General features: G+C 48.1%; 1 long non-coding RNA gene and 1 pseudogene across 1 annotated transcript in view; one reads left to right on the top strand and one right to left on the bottom strand.

The window, feature by feature from the left end:
* The window catches only part of LOC133094871 (uncharacterized), a 249813-nt gene that overhangs the window by 123557 nt on the left and 103712 nt on the right, over nt 1-22544 (top strand). The window lies entirely within an intron of this gene.
* LOC133094918 (ras-related C3 botulinum toxin substrate 1-like) lies at nt 14428-14994 on the bottom strand (annotated as a pseudogene).

Below are 22544 nucleotides of genomic sequence, written 5' to 3'. Positions count from 1 at the left end.
CTCGGCGAGCTGCCCTGTTTCCATGTTCCAAAATAAGGTGCATGAGATGCTTCGGTAGAGTCTAGCCACAAAACCAACCCATCCTAGTGATATTTCACACGTAGGTCTTTGGTTACACTTTCAGTTTATATTAAGCTTATTGAGCACTTCAGATTATCTGCTTTTCCTTGGGCTGATTTTTATTATTTACATTTTCCTAGAAAGTTGTCCATTTCATTAATCATCTAAAATGTAGTGATAGTAACTGTACAAGACATGTTCTTACGTTTTTTGAAAATCTTCTCTTTACCTGAAGTTAAATTCCATTTTTTCCTGAAATGAATTTGCATTCCCCTACCCCATATTCCGTCTTGCTTACAAAGATTGGCCAATGGCCAATTTTGTGAGTCTCTTGAAAGCTTTGGTTTTATTGATAAATACTAATGAAATTTAAAAATACAAAAGTAATTTCCTCTTGTATTAATTTTTTTCTCCCCTCTTTGGCTATTTGCTGTTGCTGTTCATTTTCTAGAGTTTGGGGTTCATGACTTAGTTCATCTATTTTCTTCTTTATTACAAAATATCTCAAAACACTGAAAAGTGAAGAGAACAAGATAATGAGTATCCATGTACTTACCACTATAATTTGGCAAATTTAACAAACTTTAATATTATGCCACAGTTTATTTGAGATTTTTAGAAGCTATTACACTTGAACTCTCTTTTTCCTCTTGAATCTGTTTCCTCCCTGTCTCCGTCACTGTTCTAACCGCTATTCAGTTTCTCCTTTCTCTTCTTATTGTGATAAAATACACATAACATAAAATTTACCACCTTAACCATTTTTAAGTGTACAGTTCAGTGGTAGTAAGTGCATTCACATTGTTGTGTAACCATCACCACCATCCATCCGCGTAACTCTTTCTGCCTTGTGAAACTGAAACCCTGTCCCCATCAACACTCAGTCCCCATCTCCCCCCAGCCCCGGCCCCAGCATCTACTTTCTGTCTCTACGGATTTGACTCCTCTGGGGACCTCATGTAAATGGAATCATACAGTATTTGTCTTTCTATGTTGGACTTATTTCACTAAGCGTAATACCCCCCAGGTCCATGGATGGACCACACTTTGTTTGTCCATCATCCATCCATGGATACGGGTTGCTTCCATGTTTTATCTATTGTAAATAATGCTTCTGTGGACTTCCCTGGTGGTGCAGTGGTTAAGAATCCACCTGCCAAAAAAAAAAAAAAAAAGAATCCACCTGCCAGTGCAGGGGACACGGGTTCGACCGCTGGTCTGGGAAAATCCCACATGCTGTGGAGCAACTAAGCCCGTGTGCCACAACTACTGAGCCCACGTGCCACAACTACTGAAGCCCACGTGCCACAACTACTGAAGCCTGTGCGCCTAGAGCCCATGCTCCGCAACAAAGAAGCCACCGCAATGAGAAGCCCGCGCACCGCAACGAAGAGTAGCCCCCGCTCGCTGCAACTAGAGAAAGCCCACGTGCAGCAATGAAGACCCAACGCAGCCAAAAATAAATAAATAAATTAATTAATTTTTAAAAAATGATGCTGCTATGAACGTGGGTTGTACACATATCTCAAGACCTTGCTTTCAGTTCTTTGGGTTATATACCCAGAAGTGGCATTTCTGAGTCATAGGGTATTTCTGTTTCATTTTTGAGGAAACTCCATACTGTTTTCCACAGTGGCTGCATCATTTCGCATTCCCACCAACAGTGCACTGGGGTACCAGTTTCTTCACATCCTCGCCAACACCTGTTATTTTCTGTTGTTATGATAGTATCCATCCGAATGGGTGTGAGATGATATCTCATTGTGGTTTTGATTTGCATTTCCTTAATGTTGAGCATATTTTCATGTGCTTTTTAACCATCTGTATATTTCTTTGGAGAAATGGCTATTCAAGTCCTTTGCCTATTTTTGAATCAGGCTTTTTCGTTGTTGAGTTTTAGGAGTTCGCTATACATCCTGGATATTACCCTCTAATCAGAAAGTGATTTGCAAACGTTTTCTCTCATTCTGTGAGTCATTCAGTTTTATACTTTTACCAAATGCGTATGTGTCTTGTAGACAATGTATAGAACTGTTTTGCATCGTTGAAACTTTATATTATCAGGCTGCAAGTCTTGTTTTCTCGCCTGCTGTTCTTCACGGTATGTGGATGGTGATACACTATCCGTTGTCTCTGCTGCATGAAAGTGCACAGCTTGTGACATGTGTATTCACTTTCCTGTTGATGAACATTTAGCTGGCTTCTGTTTTCTTACTATTTTTTTTTAAACTTTTTGGGGGGTTATTTATTTATTTATTTATGGCTGTGTTGGGTCTTCATTTCTGTGCAAGGGCTTTCTCTAGTTGCGGCAAGTGGGGGCCACTCTTCATCGCGGTGCGCGGGCCTCTCACTATCGCAGCCTCTCTTGTTGCGGAGCACAGGCTCCAGACACGCAGGCTCAGTAACTGTGGCTCACGGGCCTAGTTGCTCCGCGGCATGTGGGATCTTCCCAGACCAGGGCTCGAACCCGTGTCCCCTGCATTGGCAGGCAGATTCTCAACCACTGCGCCACCAGGGAAGCCCTGTTTTCTTACTATTATTTTTTGCCATTACAAATAGCGACCATCCTTGTCTATCTGTCCTTCTACACACGCGCGAGGGATTCTCTGGGCTGATACCCAGCAGTGGGATGTCTGGGTCATGGGATGTGTGCACATCCTTGACCCTACGAGGCAACACCAAGTTGTTCTCAATGCCTCTGTGCCAGCTTACGCTCCCCCCACGGGCATGGGAGTCCCCGTTGCTCCACACTCCCACCAACATTGATTTATTGTCACACTTCATATTTGCCACTAAGGTGATGGCTGTGGAAGGGCATCTTATTATTGTTTTAATATGCATTTCCTGAGTTTTCATGAGCTGTATTATGTTTTCATGTTTATTTATTTAGATTTATTCTCCTCTGAATTGCCTGTTCATATTCTTTGCTCATGTTCTATTCTTTTCTTACTGATTTGTGGGAGTTCTTTTCATAGCTAGATATGAATTCTCCATTAGTTATGTGCTTTGCACAAATCTTCTCCTTCTATTTGCTTTGTTGATGGTGTCTTTTATCATCTAAAAACTTCATTTATATCAGTAAAATTAATTAGTCTTATCCTTCATGCCTTGTTCAAGCGGCTCTTCCCTTCCCCAAAACCATTAAAGATATTTTCTTATTTTTTCCCTAATGTTAAGGATGCTTCTTTTCAGATTTAGGCATTTAGTCCATTTGGAATTTATTCTTGCACATGGCATGACATAGGGAATTCATTGAAACTTTCCATGTGAATAACCAATTTCCCAGCACCATTTATGTCCTAGTCTCTTGTTTCACCAGCAATTTATTATGGCTTCTCTGTGGTGTAACAGTTTTCCCTTAGAGGTTCAGGGCCGTTTTTGCACTGTCTATTCTATTTCATTGTTTTTTGAAAAACTACTACTCTGATAACAAACTGTCTTTAATTACTCTAGTTTCCTAATAAGTCTACATGTTTGCCAGAGAAAAAGGTCTGGTTCGCTTTTGTGGACGTCCAGGTGAACTTTAGGGTTTGTTTCTGTTATATCCTCTCTGGCATTTTTTGTTTTTGTGGTTGGAGGCCCATCTGTGATATTTCCTTTCTTATTGCTGCTGGTGTTTAGAAAAGCTTTGGATTTTTGCCTATTGATTTTGTAACTGGTCACCTTATTAAAAATATTTTAAGGCTTTTTAATCTCTTCTCTTGGGTTTTTAATAATTAGTGTGAGCTAAGGACAGCTGGGAACCTTCCCTTTAGTCTTGCAAGAACTCCAAGGCAGGGCCCACCACGCTCCCATTTTACAGATGAGGACACAGAGGCAGAACACAGCTGAAGGACTTCCCAAGGTCACCAGTTAGCAAAACAGTGATGATGGAAATCAGTTCTAGGCCTAATAATCAGACCACACTGTCTCTCCAAAGTTGGGGATTTAATATTTTACTCAACATTTACATCTTTCTTTTTAGATTATTGAACCATGTTTTCTCTCAGTAAATGACTTTATCTCTTACTTTGCAGAGAAAACACAAGCCTTCATAAGTCCTTGAAGGGTTTTTCCCTAACACTGGCTCTGGTTTTCTGACACCAGCTGGGTGTCCAACAACCAATTCTGATGCTAAAGACCAGAGTTGCTGTCAGGCCCCAGGGTTAAGGGTCGGTCACATAAGATGACCCCCCCACCAATCTTCAAAGGCAGCTGCAGGTGGGGAACCCAGGCTGCCCACACTTCTGCCTGGCTGACTACGTGTTGGGGGTTCCCCCGACCCACCGCCTGAGGACTTCAGGAAAGCAGTTGACTTACTGGATGACCAGTTTATCATAAAGGATACAACTGGAGAACAGCCGAACATAAGAGATGCGCAGGGCAGTGCACACGGCGAGGGGCTCAGGGCTCCCACGCCCCTCTGGGTGCAGCTGCCCACTCACCCTGCAGGCCTTGGGACCTGCCAGCCTCCAGAATCGCATGAGGCCATTCCTTGCACTCGTTTTCTATCCCTCTGTCTGTCTATCTACATCCTATTGGCTGTGCTTCTCTGGAGGGCCCTGACTAAGACAGAAGCATCCCTTCCAACCTTCTCTAAACTTTATTTTCATCCTTCCCACTCTGCTGTTTTGGACCCGGACCTTGCCCCACACTATGGCAGAGAGAACAGAAGATGGTAGAGAAAAGATGTCAAATCGTGATACCCCTTAATCCCAATATCCCCCCGGTTATAACAGGATTGGCTTAAAACAGCTGAGTAATTCAACCAGTAAGTTTGGCTCTTTGGTATATAGAGATCTATACTCCAAATAAACAGAGAATACGCATTCTTTTTGAACACACATGAAAGACCGACCATTTGTTAGGCCACAAAGGAGGTCTCAGCTTGTTCCCCTGAAGTCACCATCATAGAGATTTTGTTTGATAACACAATGTAATAAAATCACAACTTAATTATGAAAAGAAGCTGCCAAAAAATCCCATGTGGCCAGAAACTAAAATTACATATTACTAACTACCCCTTGGTTTAAAACAGAAATCTGGAAATTATTAAATCTTCATAAATCAACAATATGAAATTGTTGTGGTCAAGCAGAATTTACTAGGAAATTTTTGGTTTTAAATAAAATGACTAGGAATAAAAAATGTAGAAAAAATGCACTAGACATTCAAAGAAAGACGTTAGACAAAGATCAACAAAGCAAACCCAAAGCAAGAAGGAAGGAAATAATAAAGATCAGAATTCACTGAAATGGAGATCAACAGAACTGACTATACCGAAAGCAGAGAGAGGGGAAGAGAGAGAGAAAAAATATAAAAATATATACTCACAGAATGAAAAAGGGAAATTAACTTTGGATACAACAGACTTTTTACAACAATAAAAAGGTATAATAAATAATTATTTGCTGATAGATTGGAAAGCCTAGTGATGTAGATAAATTTCTAGGAATATAGAAAATGAAAAAAATGGTGCAAAAAGAAATAGAAAATTTGATTAAGCCAATGATTATTAAATAAATTGAAATCTAATATTTCCCTTCCCAATGAGCCCCCAACCCAGACTGTTCTATGGGGGATTTCTACCAAACTCTTAAGTGGTGGTGAATTCCTATCTTATCCAAGTCATTTTAGAATGTCCAAAAAGAGTAAAAACTGCTCAGCTCCTTTTAGGAGGCTGGTGTAATCTTGATTCCTAAATTGAATTTTAAAAAAGGAAAAGAAAAGAAACTTGTATTACTTACAAATATAAATGCAAATGCCTTAATAGAGTATAAATGTATTAAAAAATATATGTTATAACCAGGTAGGGTTTATCTCAGGAATGCAAGGATGTTTTCACATTAGAAAATATATTAATGTTTTCATGATTTATTAAAGGAGAAAATTCATGATTATTTCAATTGATGCTGAGAAATCATTGATAAAATTCAACATCTATTTATAATGAAAACATTAATTACAACAACAACAACAACAAGACTTCTTGATGAAGTAGGAATAGAAGGGAGCTTCCTTAGCTTAATAAAGGTAATACACCAAAACACTCTACTTAATGCAGGAACTTTAGACATGTTCTCTTAAAGGTTCTATTAAAGGCAGAGATGCCTTCATTCATTACTGGTGTTTAACACGGAACCGGAGGGCCGGGCCGACACCAGGAGGAAAGAAGCAGACCCAGGAGGGGTGAGGATTGTAAAGAGAAGAGATGAAACTGTTATTATGTCTTATGTAAACATACACATGTCATTTCATTCATTATACATGTATGTCATTTATACAGATGATGTTTTACACATATGCATATAAAAGAAGCATCACAATATAAATCTTAAAATCTAATAATTGAGCAAGTTTGGTGGATACAAGATCAACTTATGAAAATCAATAGCATTTCTCCACATCAGTTAGAAAATGTAATAAATATAATGAATTAGATATTATTCATAGCAACAACAAAAAGTATAATGTCTAGGGATTGCCTTAACAGAGAGCACGTAAAACTCCGTGGGGAAGAAACTCCAAAGGCTAACAAACACGGAAGGAGAAAGTCCTGTGTATTAGAAAAATGCAAAATAAACTGCAGGGGTTCACCTTTGCTCACCAGGTTGGTAAAATTAAAAACTGGGTAATGCCCGTGTTGGTGGTCCCTCTTGGCTGGGATGGTGGACCCGTTCCTGACCAAGGGGGTTTCTGCAAGGTAAGGGCAAGCCCACCCTGAAGACCCCATGTCCCCGGACAAGCTCCCATGCTGGAAACAGCCCCCAGGCCCGTCTGGAATAACCAGCTAAGAAAATGGGCAGGTGAACACCATGGAATAGCTTATTCGCCAGTGAGATGCCTCATGGAAGGACCCTAAAACAGCAGGGGGTGAAGAAAGTTAGAGCCAGATGAGCCCTGGATGGTTCAGTGTGGACCGCAGACAGGACATCACCTGAGCCTGTGAGAAATTCACAATCTCAGCCCTCACCCAGACCTGCTGAGTCACAGTCTGTCTTTTAACAAGACCCCCAGGGTTAAGGGAAGATGCGGGGGTACCATGTCTGACCAGACATCACCGCTTACTGGGGTCAGAGCGCTCTGGGGTCAGTGCAGGGCAGACAGATACCCGAGTGGCTGGGCCGGGAGGACCCATGTGGGGACTCACGTAAGTCAAGGCCAAAACAGACCCCTATTTGCTGTGAGATTCCGGGAAACCGGTCAGCTACCCAGAACCTGGCCCAGAGGCATGCCCCCCGCTGCAGCTTAAGGATTGCTGGTGGATTAAAAGCTGCTCTTCTTGCCTGGCCCCCAGACGTCTGCATCTGTTCCCTGGGTTTATGGGGCTGTGGGTGCGGAGGAAACAAACGGCAAAGCCCCCCCCCCACCCCCCGTGCCTGGACGGGGTGGGGCGGGGAGGGGCCGAGGGGAGATGCGGTTTTTCTTCCTTCATCAGCACCTTTCTCCTGCGCTGGTGCGAGTGGACACATTCCTAATTGTCGCGGTTCCCTCCGTGATTTTCCCTCCGTGTGGGACGCAGGTGTCCTCACTTGGACACCTCGTGCCCACACGGATCCCCCACTTCAGAGACTCCCTGTCTCTGCCCCACCGGCCCAGGGCAGTCCTTCGCAGGTGTCTGGGGGCATCCTTTTTAGTGTGGGTCTCACTGTTCTTTGGGTTTTTTTGGAAACCATTTCGTTCAGATCCCCAAACAAACAGCATTGAGTTTGCAAGTGGAAAGGTGTGAAATGCACGATCATTTGGGAGGATTCCTTTTATGGCAAGGAGGCTTCCCAGGCCCTGTCCTGGTCTCTGCACCCTTTCCCTAGGCAGGTGAATTCTCCCCTCCAAGCTCACGAATGTACGCCTGACTTCACACCCTCTCACCGCCCGCACGACCCCGCCCCCTCCCCGGGTCAAAGGTGAAGCCCCCGGCCCTCCCTGAAGTGGTCCTCGGCCCACGCACCCCCTCAAGTTCAGACCCTGGCACTTCTTCCAGCCGAGCGGGGTCTTCAGTCTGTCGACCCTCCAGTCGTCCCCTGCCCCGTCCATCCGGGCGCTTCCCTGAGCGGCTGGCGTCGCCCTCTGGTCCCCGCTGTCCTTGGGCTCGAAAGCATCAAGCAGGGCCTCCTGGAGGGCCCGCCCCCGCTGAGCCTGCTCCAACCCGCCGTACAGAGGCGACCTCCTGTGCTGGATCTGGCAGATGGAGGCGACCCCTGACGCCACCACGGACCTGTGCACGCGCTCCACGCACTGCCGCGCTTGTGGGGTAGAGTGTGTTGGTCACGGGAGAGGATGCTGAGGCCGAGGGTCTGCAAGTTGATGTGCACACCCTGGGCTTCCAGAAGCTGGTACCCGTCGGCGTCCAGCGAGCCTGTGTACTTACCGACCACGACTGGGGGCTTTGCAAACCTAGTCGGTGAAAATGCTAGACCAGCCGTCTTTCCATTTGACTTAAAGGGTTAGCGAGGTGGGACCTGTCACACGCCTGGCAGTTGTGGTTCTCTGTTATTCGGGGCATGCAAGTTGAGGATCCTGATATGCGTTCAGTGGACTGTTCGTTTTCTTAACCCCTGCCGCCCTCCTAACCCTCACAATACTCTGCTGGCCTAAAGTCCACTTTGATTGATGTAAACGTGACTGTGGTGGCTCAGATTCTAGGGGTGGGACCCGGACCCCCAAGCTCCTAAGGCTCCAGGGTCTCTGTTGTGCGGCATGAGGCCACGGGGGTGGCCCCGGGCCCCCCAGGTGCACAGTCTTGATGAGTGGGCATCAGTCTGAGGAAGGGTCCTTCCCTGTTCCCCCTTCCCCTCCTTGATTGCACGTTCCACTTCACACTGAGACAGGATTTCTCCACGTGTGTGACTCCTCACAGGTCTGCAGGCTGGTGCCCATGTGGTTGGATTCTGGGGGGCGCCCCCCCTTGGGCTGCAGACGCCCTCGGACTACCTCTTCCTGGTGCACGCAGTGGGGTGGGGGGAGCCGGGCTCTCCCTACCTCTTCTTTTTTTTTTTTTTTTATAAATTTATTTTTTTATTTTTGGCTGCGTTGGGTCTTCGTTGCTGCGCGTGGGCTTTCTCTAGTTGCGGCGAGCAGGGGCTGCTCTTCGTTGCGGTTCGCGGGCTTCTCATTGCGGTGGCTTCTCTTGTTGCGGAGCACGGGCTCTACGCACACGGGCTCAGTAGTTGTGGCACGCGCGCTCTAGAGCGCGGGCTCAGTAGCTGTGGCGCACGGGCTTAGTTGCTCCGCAGCATGTGGGATCTTCCCGGACCAGGGCTTGAACCTGTGTCCCCTGCATTGGCAGGCAGATTCTCAACCACTGCGCCACCAGGGAAGTCCCTCTCCCTATTACCTCTTCTTATAAGGATCAGGCCCCACCCTGATGGCCTCGTGTAACCTTGATTGTCTCCTCAGAGACCCCGTCTCCAAATACAGCCACACTGGGAGTCAGGGCTTCCCGTGAATCCGGGAGCACGGATGTTCAGCCCATAGCGGTGCGTGTGCTCCTGTGTGTTTCAGACAGGAAGGCCCGTCTGGCACCTCTCATCACTCGTGGATCACACCTGGCAGGTGACCAGGGCCTCCCAGGTGCCAGGGAAGTTTTCCTAGTTCCGGTGTGGGGGTGTTTCAGGGCCTGTGGTGCTCGCCAGGCGCAGCCAGTGTTCAGACAGTAAGGGGCCGCCTGGCCCAGAGCCAGCCCAGCAGGGCAGGCAGGAGGGGGTTACCTGCTAGGTGCTGCTGGCCTTGGGAGCTCTGGCTGCCCACCTGCCTAGGCTTCCACCTGGGTGGTCCTGTCCGGCCCTTAGGCCTGTGACCACCTGCTTCTGGCCATGAGCCTGTCCTGCACCCCGCCCAGGTGCAGTCACCCCAAAGCCCTCAGCTGCTCAGGCCCGTCAGGCACCAGGTGGCCCTGCCTCTCCAGCCAGCACTCCTGGCCCTGAGCCCTGGCACCCCCATATGGTGGTGAGTCTGGCCCTGCTCCGACAGCCAGGCTCCCAGACACGGCTGTGCCGCGTATCTGCAGGTGCCTTGCCCCTCTGAGACGTGATCTCTCTGCCAGGAAAGTGGGGAGTGACCGCCTCAGCCCCGGGACTGTGCCCCGGGTCTGAGTCGTTCCTGCAGAGGGCTCGGGGCCGGGAGTGCTAGCTCGTCCCTCGTTACTGGGCAGGCTTGATCTCCGGCCTCACCTCTCCTCGGGGTGAAGGGTCCCCAGGGGCCGGCAGGCTTCTGATTCTTGCTGAGGGAGTTGGACGGCCTCTGCCAGCAGAAGGTAATGACTCCGGCCAGGAAATTATTTTGAATGAGTCCAACTCTTCCGCAGGCTGTGAGGCCTGGGCGGGGCTCCTGCGGCCACAGGAAAGGGGGTCTGTCGGGGTGCAGGGCTGGGCAGCGCCCGGTGCATGGCACACACTCCTGCCCCTCCTGGTGTTTCAGAGGGAAGGTTGATTGTTAATGAGGAGCCCTGTCACCTGCCCCGGGTGGAAAGGAACCCAGACAGCAGGACGGCTGTGACAGCAGAGCCGAGCTGCGCCTTCATGGATCTGCTCTGAGCCGGCCCTTTCCTCTTGCCCCTCAGGAAGGGAGGCTCACGAGTTAGCAGGCTGGCAGACGCACAGGCCCGCTGAGCCCTTCTCCAGGATGTGATGAGAAGCCCACCTCCTCGTGCAGAAGAGTTGCTGCCACTCATCTCGGAGACCGTGAACCTTCCTACCCGACCTGTGTCCCCTGCCCCGACCCGTGGCTTGAACCCCGCAGGGACGAGACCAGGCGACGTGCGTGCCGAGGGGTCTGGGAAGTGACCGCTGTGGCGGGGATGCGGCAGGGCTTGCAGGTGTCCGGGGTGGCTTTGAAGAATGAAGAGGATGTCCAAGTTACGGGCCGGGAAGCGTCCCGCAGGAGGGAACTCCAGGGAAGATGTAGGAAAGCGGACGACCTCATGGCAGCCAGCTGGGGGTCTCGGGCCAGCAGAGGCCGCATTTGGTCCCACGAGGCGTGATGGCGCCTGAGCAGAGGGACTGGGGTTGGTCTGCCCCTGGAGAGGTCCTGGTGGCCCTGGGGGTGGGGATGCAAGGGGCCAGGGCCCAGAGCTGCCCTAGAGACCCCCTTTCTTCCTCTTTATGACGCCCCACCCAGCCCAGCAGCAGACCACCCCTGGGGCTCCCTGGGGGCCCCGTGCAGGTCACCTGGCCCTAGGGACCCCCCCGTCCCACTGAGCTCTCCACACTGGGGCCGTGGGCAAGGGGGTGCTGGCCTGATGGGGCAGGGCGAGGGTCTGGTTCTCGCTGGGGTCAGCCTCATGACGGTGGCTGGCCACCCGCTGACCCCTGACCTCAGCCCCACACTGACTCTTGACCCAGCCACACAGTTACTCCGGAACCCAGAGGTGTTCCAGCCCCTGACCCAGTTACACGCTGACATTAACCCCGGCCGCACGCTGGCCTCTGGCAGCCGTGCTCTGACCCTTGACCCCAGCTCACGTGGACCCTTTAACCGACGGGTAGGCAGGCCCTGATGGCCAACGCTGGCCCCGGAGAGAACCACACCCTGGTCTCTGCCTGAAACGTGGTGCCACCAGAGCCTCGAACTGACCCTGGTCGCATGCTCGCAGCCTGGAGCCACGAGGGCACGGGGGGCAGTGGGGAGGGGAGCGCCCACCGCGGAGAAAGGAGCAGGCGCCCAGCTCCAGAGGCAGGTGTCGGGCTGCACAGAGGATGGAGCCTCCCCCACCACTGAGTTGCTAGGTGACCTTGGCCAGGCAGCCTCCGTCTCTGGAGCGCAACTCGCTTAAGCATAACTACCGGAGTCTCGTGAATTCTAAAGAATCTTACACGGAAACAAGTGCGAAGGGAGCTGCCATGGGGTCAGTAGAGATAATGCATCTAAAATGCTTAGCTCGGTGCCACGTACATCACAAGCGAGGCGTTCGATAGATGCTGTTACTAACGTTGCTCTTAACAACCTGCCTGCCCGCCCACCGAGCGGGTGGGGGACCAGACAGGCTGTGGGCGCCGGAAGACGCTGCCCACGGGGCAGCACGACGTTTCAGCGGGAGGGTGGGCGGGAAGGCAGGGTGGGCTCGCATAGGGACTGGGAGTTGGCGTTCACCTCCACAGCGCTGGGGCCGGGCCCTCCTGGATGGAGACGCAGTCACACCGCTGGTCCCCAACGCTGGCTTCCATCAGTCCTCACCCTGGCCCCCTGCGCGGACAGGGACGCCGGGAACGGCCGGGCTCGGGACTGGCCCAGCGCACGTGGCCAGCCCGGGCCAGGTTTGTGCCCAGGTATGCGGGACCTTGAATGCCATGGCCCCTGCCTCACAATGCTGGCAATTAGGGCATTGGGTGGGAGGGGGACAGGGACCAAGGTCTCCCTTCCTGGCGGCCTGGCCTGAGTAGGAGTCAGTGAGGGGCTGCCAACCGGACCCCAGCCCCCTCTCTAGGCCCCTCCGTGGGCAGGGAGGCTGATGCCATTCCTGCCTTTCCACACTTGAGATCCCACCTGTCCCAGGGGGCACGCCTACCCCCATCCCCACTCCTCCGAGTTAGCCACGCACCCGGCCAGCCTCAGTTTGGGCTCCTGAAAAGAGAGAACTTCACTCAGCGTTCCGTGGGGACTGGTCCCGAGCCACACGCTAAACCCTGCATCTGCTGCCTCTTGTTGCACCCGGGTCTTCTGTCGGTCTTTGCAGAAGTGGTAGAGCTTCCACCCATGACACGTGAGATGATGTTAGACATGCGCAAGTCAGGGGTTAAGTAACAGACTAGAGCCGTCAGGTCTCAGGGAGCGTGTCCGGTCCCGGAGAGCATGTCAGGGCCAGAGTGCCCGAGGAGGGGACAACGGGAGGGGGACCGAGCAGCCGGCGAGGCCAGCAAGTCCGTCTCTTTACAGTCACCTCAAGAACGGCAGTGGGAGACCATCAGAGGCTTCTACGTAGGGTAGGGAATTGGTGTTCCATACGTTTTGGAAAGAATACTTCTCCTAAAAGATGGAGAGGATCGGGAGAGGGCACAGCCAGGATAAGGAGGGGAAGTTGGAGGGCTGTGGCTGCGATCGGGAAAGAGGAGACGTGCACCTGAGTTAGGGAGCACTTGGTGGGTGAGCAGAGGAAGGGAGAAGAGGACGGAGCTAAGAGTTTTCTTTAAAAGATTTTTTTGATGTGGACCATTTTTTAAGTCTTTATTGAATTTGTTACAACCTTGCTTTTGTTCTCTGTTTTGTTTTTTTGGCTGCGAGGCATGTGGGATCTTAGCTCCCCAACCAGGGAGCAAACCTGCACCCCCTGCGTTGGAAGGCGAAGTCTTTTTTTTTTTTTAACTTTTTTAGTGGGGTATAGTTGTTTTACAATGTTGCGTTAGTTTCTACTGTATAGTGAAGTGAGGTAGAGTTCCCTATGCTCTATAGCAGGTTCTTATTAGTTATCTATTTTATACATATTAGTGTATATATGTCAATCCCATCTCCCAGTTAACCACTGGACCGATCTAAGATTTTTTCTGGAGGTAGAATGTGTTGGGTGTTGATGACTAGGGGCGGGGTGTACACTTGAGTGTACACCAAGGCTCCTGGGTGTACAGGGGAAGCCCTTGTGGACAGAGGATGCTGCACGGGAAGCAGCTTCATCTTTGAACTCAGTGAGCAGAGAGCTGTGTGACGTCCCCGGGGCACCTTGATGGGTGGGTTGGATGCTGGGCTCTGGGGCCAGGGGAGAGCTGGGATAAAAGGAGCTTGAGGAGCTGCTACCCTCACCGACGTTATGCACATGAATGAGACGCCCAGGGAAAACGCACGGATGGTGAAGAGAATTCTATTTATGCATTTGCCCTAAAATCGGACAAAAGAACTAAAGATCTCAGAGGGTGAAATAATTCAAGAAAAAGAAATTGAAGACATGGATTGGCAAGGGAAAAATTAAAGCAGATATTTATTTTTTGCAGATGATATGATTTTCCATTTAGAAAATCAAAAAGAATCTGGAAACAAATTACTAGCAATAATAGAGTTGAGCCATGTGGCTGAGTATAAGCTCCATACGCACATTGCATATACAGATGTATTTCTGTACATCATCAAGAAACTTTAAAATGTTTCTACGATTTATATAGCAACAAAAACAACAAATATAACGAGATAAGTCTAACCAAAGTTGTAAAGACCTGTATGCAGAAATTTGTAAAATTTTCCTGCAGGATATAAAAGAAAACCTAATAAATTTTTTTTTTTTTAGGGCTAAACTTTAATAGAATGTGAAAGTTTGAACTCTTACACTTTAAACAGACAAAACCTAGAAATTACTGATTGGTTCAAAACGGTTTAATGGAAAAACTAATCTGTAACAAAAACTCGGCACTGAGTGCGAAGGCTCCACCGTTTGAGCAAAGCGTACAAAGGGTCCTGGGGCCCGGACATTCACAACAGCAGGCATTTTCTCTTCCTCTTCTTGACGCGGAGGCGGGGGGTGGGGGCAGAGAACCGCCCGGATAGCTTCATCAAACACTGTCTTGAGGCCTCGCTGTGTGAGCACCGAGCACTCAAGGCATTTGACGGCACTGATCTCCTTGGCCATGGCCAAGCCCTGCGGGTAGGTGATGGGAGTCAGCTTCTTCTCCTTCAGTTTCTCAATCATGTCTTTATCATCCCTCAGATCAAGTTTCGTCCCCACCAGGATGGTAGAGTGTTGGGACAGTGGTGTCGCACTTCAGGGTACCACTTTGTGTGAACATTTTCAAATGATGCAGGACTCACAAGAGAAAAGCAAATTACGAATACATCTGCTTTTGGATAGGATAGGGGACGTAATTGGTCATAATCTTCTTGTCCAGCTGTATCCCTCAAGCCCAGATTCACTGGTTTTCCATCCACCATAACATTGGGAGAATAGTTGTCAAAGACAGCGGGGATATACTCTCCAGGAAAGGCATTGGTCGTATAACTGATCAGGAGGCCATGTTTATAAATTGGAAAATTTAATATCATAATATAATCTCCCCCAATTTATCTAATGATTCAATACGACTCCAATCAAAACTCAACAAGATCCTTTATAGAACTTGTCCATTTGCTTCTAAAATTAGAATTCATTAGAATTGTCTTCTAAAGAAGGAAGGTAGGCTTGCTCTGCCAGGTACCAAGACATTATAAAACTTTAGTAAGGGATGCTGTGTGGTATTAGTTCAGGGGTAAAAAAAATTGACCAGTGGAACAAATAGAATGTTCCTAAACATATCTGTGCACATATGGACCTTCTATTAATGACTCAGGTCACATGGCAAACCAGCAGGGAAAGAAGTGAGTTTTCGATGTGTACCTGGAATAATTGGTTATCCATATGGAAAAAATTAAATTATACACAAAAAATTAAATTATCCTCTCCAGATGGATTAAGAACTTGTGTCAAAGCAAATATCTAAAGAAAAATTTAAAAATCTTTAGAGGAAAATATAGGTGAGGATTTCTGATTTCAAGGTAGGAGAGGATTTCTTAAAGTACAAAAAGTGCTAACATAAAAGAAAAAGACTGGTATATTTTAATTCATTATTAAGATTAAGAGCTTCTGTAAGTCAAAAGACAATTTAAATCAGGTAAAAAAAAGTCACAGTATGAGACTATACTTGCAAAGCATGACTGACAAAAAATTGGCGTCAAGATTAAATAAAGAACACCTCAAATCAGTAAGAAGAAAGAAACCCAATGGGCAAAAGATAAAGCAGCTGTTGCACAAAAGAGAAAGCACCTGCAGAGGTACTGAGTGACACTTGTGATTCAGACATGCGTATAGGCTACAGCAAACTACAAGATTGTTTTATTGGCCAAAAGCAAGAAGTCTGATAATACTAAGTATCAACTTACATAGGCTGAAGGGCATGTAATGTAGAATGATCACTGTAGTGTAATCTTATAAACGTGAGCATTTACATGCCCTCTGACTCAGCAATTCCACTCCTTAATGTGTACCCAAGACAGAAACCTGGGCGTGTCTACCAGAAGAAATGCACAGAAATGTTCATACTGGAAAAGAAACTGGAGACAACCCCAAAGCCCACCTACAGGAGACTGGGTGAATAAAATGAAGCACACTCACATATTGGACATTACACAGCAATGAAAATTAACGATCTGCAATTGAGCGTAGAAGCCGTGTTGGAAGTGAGTCAGTCGTCGACATCCCAGCTGTTGCCACATGGGTCAGGGTCACCTGCCCAGCAGAGCCTTTCCTGAATTCCTGACCTACTACATTGTGAGCGAAAGAAAACAAAATGGAGGTTCTAAGACTCTGAGTTTTGGAGTGTTTTGTTACACAACACTAGAAAACCAGAACTGCATTTTTTACTCTTTCCATAACCTGTGCAAAAGCATCTGCTTATTTTTTCCCTACGTTTGAATGCCATTCCTTCCAACAAAGTGATTTAGCACCCCACCCCCCAAAGTAGAGCCAGAGCTCTGAAAAACTGGGATCACACAGTTTACACATAAACAAGCAGGAAAGATTAAGTGGGGGACACAGGAAGCCTGAGCAGCACGTAGGGTGCTGGGTAAGACAGAACCACCACGCCCGCTTTGAAATAATAGCAGGTAGTGTCTGTTGGGTGTGCACCGTGTTCTGGGCACAGTGCTGAGCACCTAGAGTCTGTGAACTCAGCTGAGAGTCCCACGAGGCTGGACTCTCTTTATGTCCATGTGACATGGAAGACTGAGAGCCGTGAGGCTAAGGAACTCATCTGTGGTGCAGCCAGGGTTGGAACCCAAGCAGCCTGGCCCAGAGGCGGTGCCTTTAGCTTTTCTTCCGTGCTGGCATAGACGGCAAACCAGGAAGCAAGGTGTCCGGGTGTGAGAGCAAAGCGGGAAGTGAGAGAGAGTGGGAGCATCGGGCTCGTGGACCGGCAGCTCTGGCCAGTTTGGGCCCACAGATTGGGAGCCTGGGTCTTGTGCACACACCTGGCCTACAGGAGGGGAAGAACGGAAGCTGAGGTGACTCCTACACCCCTGTGGGGAAATGGATGCACTTCGCACACCTGCTCAGGGAAGGAAGCCTGACCCTACTGTGATTGGGGGAGGGGGCTGTAGTCCTCCAGGAAAAACCAGAGTCCTGGGCTTTCCCTTCCTGAGGACCCAGAATCTGGCTTTAAACACTGCCTCCTGGTGTGGGGACCAGAAGCTGCGAAACTATCACGGAGTCTGTTCCTGGGGTGGTGGCACACCCACCCCACCCCCAAAACCTGGCATAAGCAAAAAGAAAGCCACCATGGAATGTCACTTTAACAGTCCAAGCACCATGAAGTTCCACAGTAAATATAAACCTTGCTTGGGATCAGCTAAATATGCACACAGACAGGTACACAGACACCAGAAAAGAGACAATTTCACCGTGAGTGAAATTTTGCTGGCAAAAAAAAAAAGGAAGGAAGGAAACCAGGAAGATTTGTTCCCTGAAAACTTTAGTTAACCGAAAAATCTGAGAGAAATTATAAAACAATGTTCAAAATGATGAAAGAAATAAAATAAGTCTTATAAAAATCAGAAATAAAGAGCAAATAAGCAATCACAGTAGATTTAGAAAAGAACAAAATGGAATATTAGGAATCCATTAAATCAAGATGAAAGAGCTGACTGAATAGAGTAGAAAAACTAGTAAAGCAGAAGACAGATCTAAGGAAAACCAGCGGAACATAGCACAGAATGCAGCACAGTTATGAGACACACAGGTTAGAATGACATGACCCAGTATACATCAACCAGGGGTTCCAGAGGAGAAAAGAGAGAAAATGAAAGTGATAAGAGCTTAGAATCTTCCACTTTTTATTAAATGTATTCTCAGATAGAAGATTCTCAGTGAATCTAGAGAAAGGTTTTAAAAACATGTAGGTATGGGGCTTCCCTGGTGGCGCAGTGGTTAAGAATCTGCCTGCCAATGCAGGGGACATGGGTTCGAGCCCTAGTCTGGGAAGATCCCACATGCCGCGGAGCAACTGGGCCCGTGAGCCACAACTACTGAGCCTGCACATCTGGAGCCTGTGCTCCGCAACGGGAAGAGGCCACGACAGTGAGAGGCCCGCACACCGCGATGAGGAGTGGCCCCCACTCGCCACAACTGGAGAAAGCCCTCGCACAGAAACGAAGACCCAACACAGCCAAAAAAATTAATTAATTAATTAAAAAGAAAACTATTATGTATTGATACTATAAAAAAAAAAACAAAAACATGTAGGTATGGACATCTCCTAGGGAAACTTCAGAACATCAAAGACAAAAGGGATGTTGTAAAAGGGCCCGAGAGGAACAGAATTTTACCTCCCGAGCACAGTGTTTGGGCTACGAGAAGTTTCAAAACAGCAACAAGAGCAGCCTAAAACAACAGGAAATATCTGCAAGGCAGTGAGAGAAAACATACAGTTGTCAAACTAGAATTTTATATCCAGCTAAACTATTATTCAAGAGTGCACATGCTATAAAGACGTTTCAGACACAGCTTACCATGAACTGCTCTTTACTGAAAATCTCTAAGGAAGGTACTTCAGGAAGAAGGAAACTGAACACCAGACAAAGGAGGAATGGTTGAAGACAGCAAACGGATTGGTGACTCGTGGAAATAGAGTGAAATAAGTATCGATGATAAACACTAATTGTGTTAATAACGATTATTTTGGTGATGACAAAATGGAACTGAAATATAAGACAATAATACCATGTAAAATGGAACTGGTAGTGATCAGGGTAGACATATCCAAAGGTCCTTATAGGGTAGAGAAAGATAGAGATCAACTAACATTAGACTTTAAGTCAAGTATGTGTGTTAAAAAATTAATCGTATTCAGTTGAACCATATGAAATTGCTGATGCTTGACCAACATGATGGCAATTTCATATGGTTCAACCCAGTACACTGTATAACTTCCAAAGGAGAGTAGAGAAAGTGGAGAAAACTTATCATACCGATGGAGAGCAGGAGAGATAGTGGGGGTCCCTACCCGCCTGAAGGCAGAGGGCCGTCCAGAGTTCTCCTGTGCAGACTTGAATCATCGGGGTGAAGAACAGGTGACCAGCGAGGCGAGGTCCACAGCCCCCAGCCAGGGCGCCTTGTAGCATCTGCTGCCAGTCTTCCTGCAAGTGTACTTCCGGGTCCTGACACACGTCCTAATTGTCAGATGACCAAGGTGCGTGCCAGGCTCTTGGATGCCTTCTTTGGTGGCGTGAAGGTGTAAACACGCATGTCCTCAGTGAGAGGACCGGAACCTAGATTGTACTATCTTGATGTAGATTTATTATTGAAACGATGTCTGCTTCCTATATATAAAATAGAGACCAGTGGTCTTCAAGTTTGAGGACACACATCCCATTAATAAAGGCTGAATATGTGTCTCCGAATCGATTAGTCACCACTCTAATATGTATATTATTAAACTAAAGAAACTAAAGGTGCCTAAAAATGAAAGAAAGAAAAAGCCTCCTGACGCCTGGACATTGGCAAGTCTTCAGGAATGTAGGTGAAAGCACCCGAAGAGGGAGGAATGGGGAAACACTGAGCTATTCCTGGAAACCCTGAATTGGCAAGTTTACCCTGGACAATGTCTAAACAGTGAAGTGACTGAGGAAACAGTTCCATGCTGCTGTAAGGTGGGCCGTGCATGGCAGACATGGGCCTCTGGCCCTGGGGAGGGAGCAGGGCCTGGGGGCTGGGCACAGGGAAAGCTAGGCTGTGAGCTCAGGCTGGACCCAGTGTGCCCAAGAAACCCCTGCGGACAAGAAAGTATCACTGTTTCCAATATCCAAGAAGTTCCTACAAATTGATAAGAAAAGGATTTAAAACCCAATAGAAAACTGTGCAAAAGATACATATCGGCTATTAACAGAGAAAGAAATAGAAATGGCAATAAATGCATAAAAAGATACTAAACCTTATTAGTAGTCAAGACAAATCAAATTAGAACAATAATGACAAATTTTTATTTAAGAGATTGGCAAAAATTATGGCGTCCTAACATTTATTGCTGGGAAGACTGGGGGGGAACCAGCGCCTTCGTATCCCGCTGATGGGAATTGATATGGTTACAACCTAATTGAATGCAATTTCTTAATACCTAATTAAGATAAAATATGGCCCTACTGTTTGACACGGGAATCTCACTTTGAGGATTTATTTCATAAAATTAAAAGAGCCAGTACTGAAGAGTCCACCTACAAGTGTTTTGCAAAGCTTTCTGGTGGTGAAAACAGCCCGTCAGCAGAGGGTTGTTCCCTGAAGAGCCTGAAGCGTGCGCCTTGCAGAGGGATGGCCAGCTCCCAGGGAGGTGACGGCACAAACGCGGGGTTGAGCACAGGGCACCCAGGTTGACGGCAAGAAGCAGCTCCCACCCCAGACGAGCTTGGGTGTCTGCGTGGCGCCCGCTTCACACGGAGAATGGGTTCCAGCACTGCCCCCAGCACACCTGCCACACCTGCCTGGACCCTGAATCACCCCGGGCGACCCCAGGAGGATCGCATGCCCCATTTTTGTAAAATCAAACCCCAAAGATGCCTTTAAGTACACATGTGTTCGTAGAGGCCTATACGGCTGTGGGGAAAGCACACAGTGGCAGGGGGTGGGGGAAGCAGACACTTGTTCTTTGTCTTTCTGTGTGTTTCTTTTTCTGGTTACAGTAAACGCGTCTGACATTGGTAAGATGAAAACTGTGAAATTTTAATAAAAGATGTACTCCAATTAAAGCCAGAGAGAAGGGTTTATTTAAGGGGATGGTTGGATACACAAGAAAAAAATCTTTCATGGGAAAAATTCTCTTCATTTACCTTGGACGTTTTCTCTTACAAATGAATCAAAATCAGGCAGTCAAAGCCTACTTAATAAAATACAAAATCCAATTCATAATAAACCTCTTATCAAACTCAGAAGATGGGAGTGATCTAGACTTGATCAAACATGTCTATGAGAAAAAGTACAGGAAACACCTGCTTAATGGTCAATGTGTAAAATATCCCCTTTGAAGCCAGGAGCACGGAGGCCGCCACCCACTTACTTGCTCCTTACTTAGCGTTTTAAACGTGTCCTGCTTTCTCCTTGTTTCTATTACCCCCTCTGCCTTTTGTTTGATTCATCAAATTTTCTTGGATCCACGTGTTCCTCAATCTGTTTGGAATTATTCATTCTACTCCATCTCCTTTAGAAGCTACCAGTGGGGCCACCTGCTTACAAATGCCCAGGGTTCCTCTTCTCCCTCAGGTTGAGCATCTACAGGATTCCAGGACTAGAATTTCAGTAATTTTTAGCTCCTCTGAACTCCTACATCCCCCAAATTTCGATGTCAATGCCTTCTGGAATTTTTTTTTTTTTTAATTTTATTTGTTGGCTGCGTTGGGTCTTCGTTGCTGTGCGCAGGTTTTCTCTAGTTGCGGGGAGTGGGGGCTACTCTTTGTTGCGGTGCGCGGGCTTCTCATTGCGGTGGCTTCTCTTGTTGCGGAGCATGGGCTCCAGACGTGCAGCCTTCAGTAGTTGTGGCGCACGGGCTTAGTTGCTCCGTGGCATGTGGGATCTTCCCAGGCCAGGGAACGAACCCATGTCCCCTGCATTGGCAGGCGGATTCTTATCCAACACGCCACCAGGGAAGTTCCCTTCTGGAATTTCAATTCCAGATTATTCATCTTTCTTCGAGGATCATACTTATTCAGACTTAATAATACAGTTTACCCATTTCCTTGCTTTCTGGTCCTTCTTGCATCCCACTTCTTCCTCTTTTCTTCCCACTTCTTTTTTTTCCCCCCGGCTGAAAAGCATTATCTGTGCTTTCAGGGCAGGCAGCAAAACAACTCGCCTGGAGCCGGCTTTCACAGGAAGGGGCTTTGTTATCAGCCTGTGGGCTCTCGAGCTCAGAGGAAGCTCCCACTTCGGGCCGCTCTGATTAGGATTCAGGCCCCTTTCCTGTGCCTCGACGGCGCCCCAGCCCCTCCTGTACGCGCACCACCTGGTCCAGGTTATGGAATTCGAGACTCAGGGTCGTATGCTCTCGAGGATCCGAGGGGGTCTCCTCATGGCTTTCTCGGAATCACCGATGCTTTTGGGGGAGTGTAGATGTCAGGCCAGTTCTGCTTTCCCTGTAGGTCTCACCTCACAGGCAGCTCTTGGAATTTCCTCTTTAACCAAGCCTCATCCACATGTGTCACTCTCACACCCACTCAGGATCTGTGTTTTTCTTCAGAGGGGAACCACTGGCCACGTTTCACAGGCTGCTGGGGGACCGCCGTCAGTATCCTGACCCTGCAGCCGCTCGCTGGGAAGCTCCGATCACAGCTTCTCCGTCTCGTGAGCATCCTGGGGCTCCCTCTGCCTAGACACCTCGTGCACTGCTCTGTCCCTTGGCACTGCCTGTCCTGTGGGAAGCAGACCTGCGCCTGCCGGGATCCTGGGGGAGCTTGCAGGCTCAGTCCCGGCAATACAGGTAGCGGGGGAGACAGTGGGAACAGGAATGGGACTCCAGTTGAGGGGAGGGTCTCCTGGAGTATTTAGCAAATGCCCAGGTCAGAGAGAGAGGGGCTGGCTG

The sequence above is a fragment of the Eubalaena glacialis genome, chromosome 7 (assembly GCF_028564815.1).
Source record: "Eubalaena glacialis isolate mEubGla1 chromosome 7, mEubGla1.1.hap2.+ XY, whole genome shotgun sequence".
Taxonomy (NCBI): Eukaryota; Metazoa; Chordata; class Mammalia; order Artiodactyla; family Balaenidae; genus Eubalaena; species Eubalaena glacialis.
Note: the sequence above shows the minus strand (reverse complement) of the source record. Positions and strands in the feature narration are given on the sequence as shown.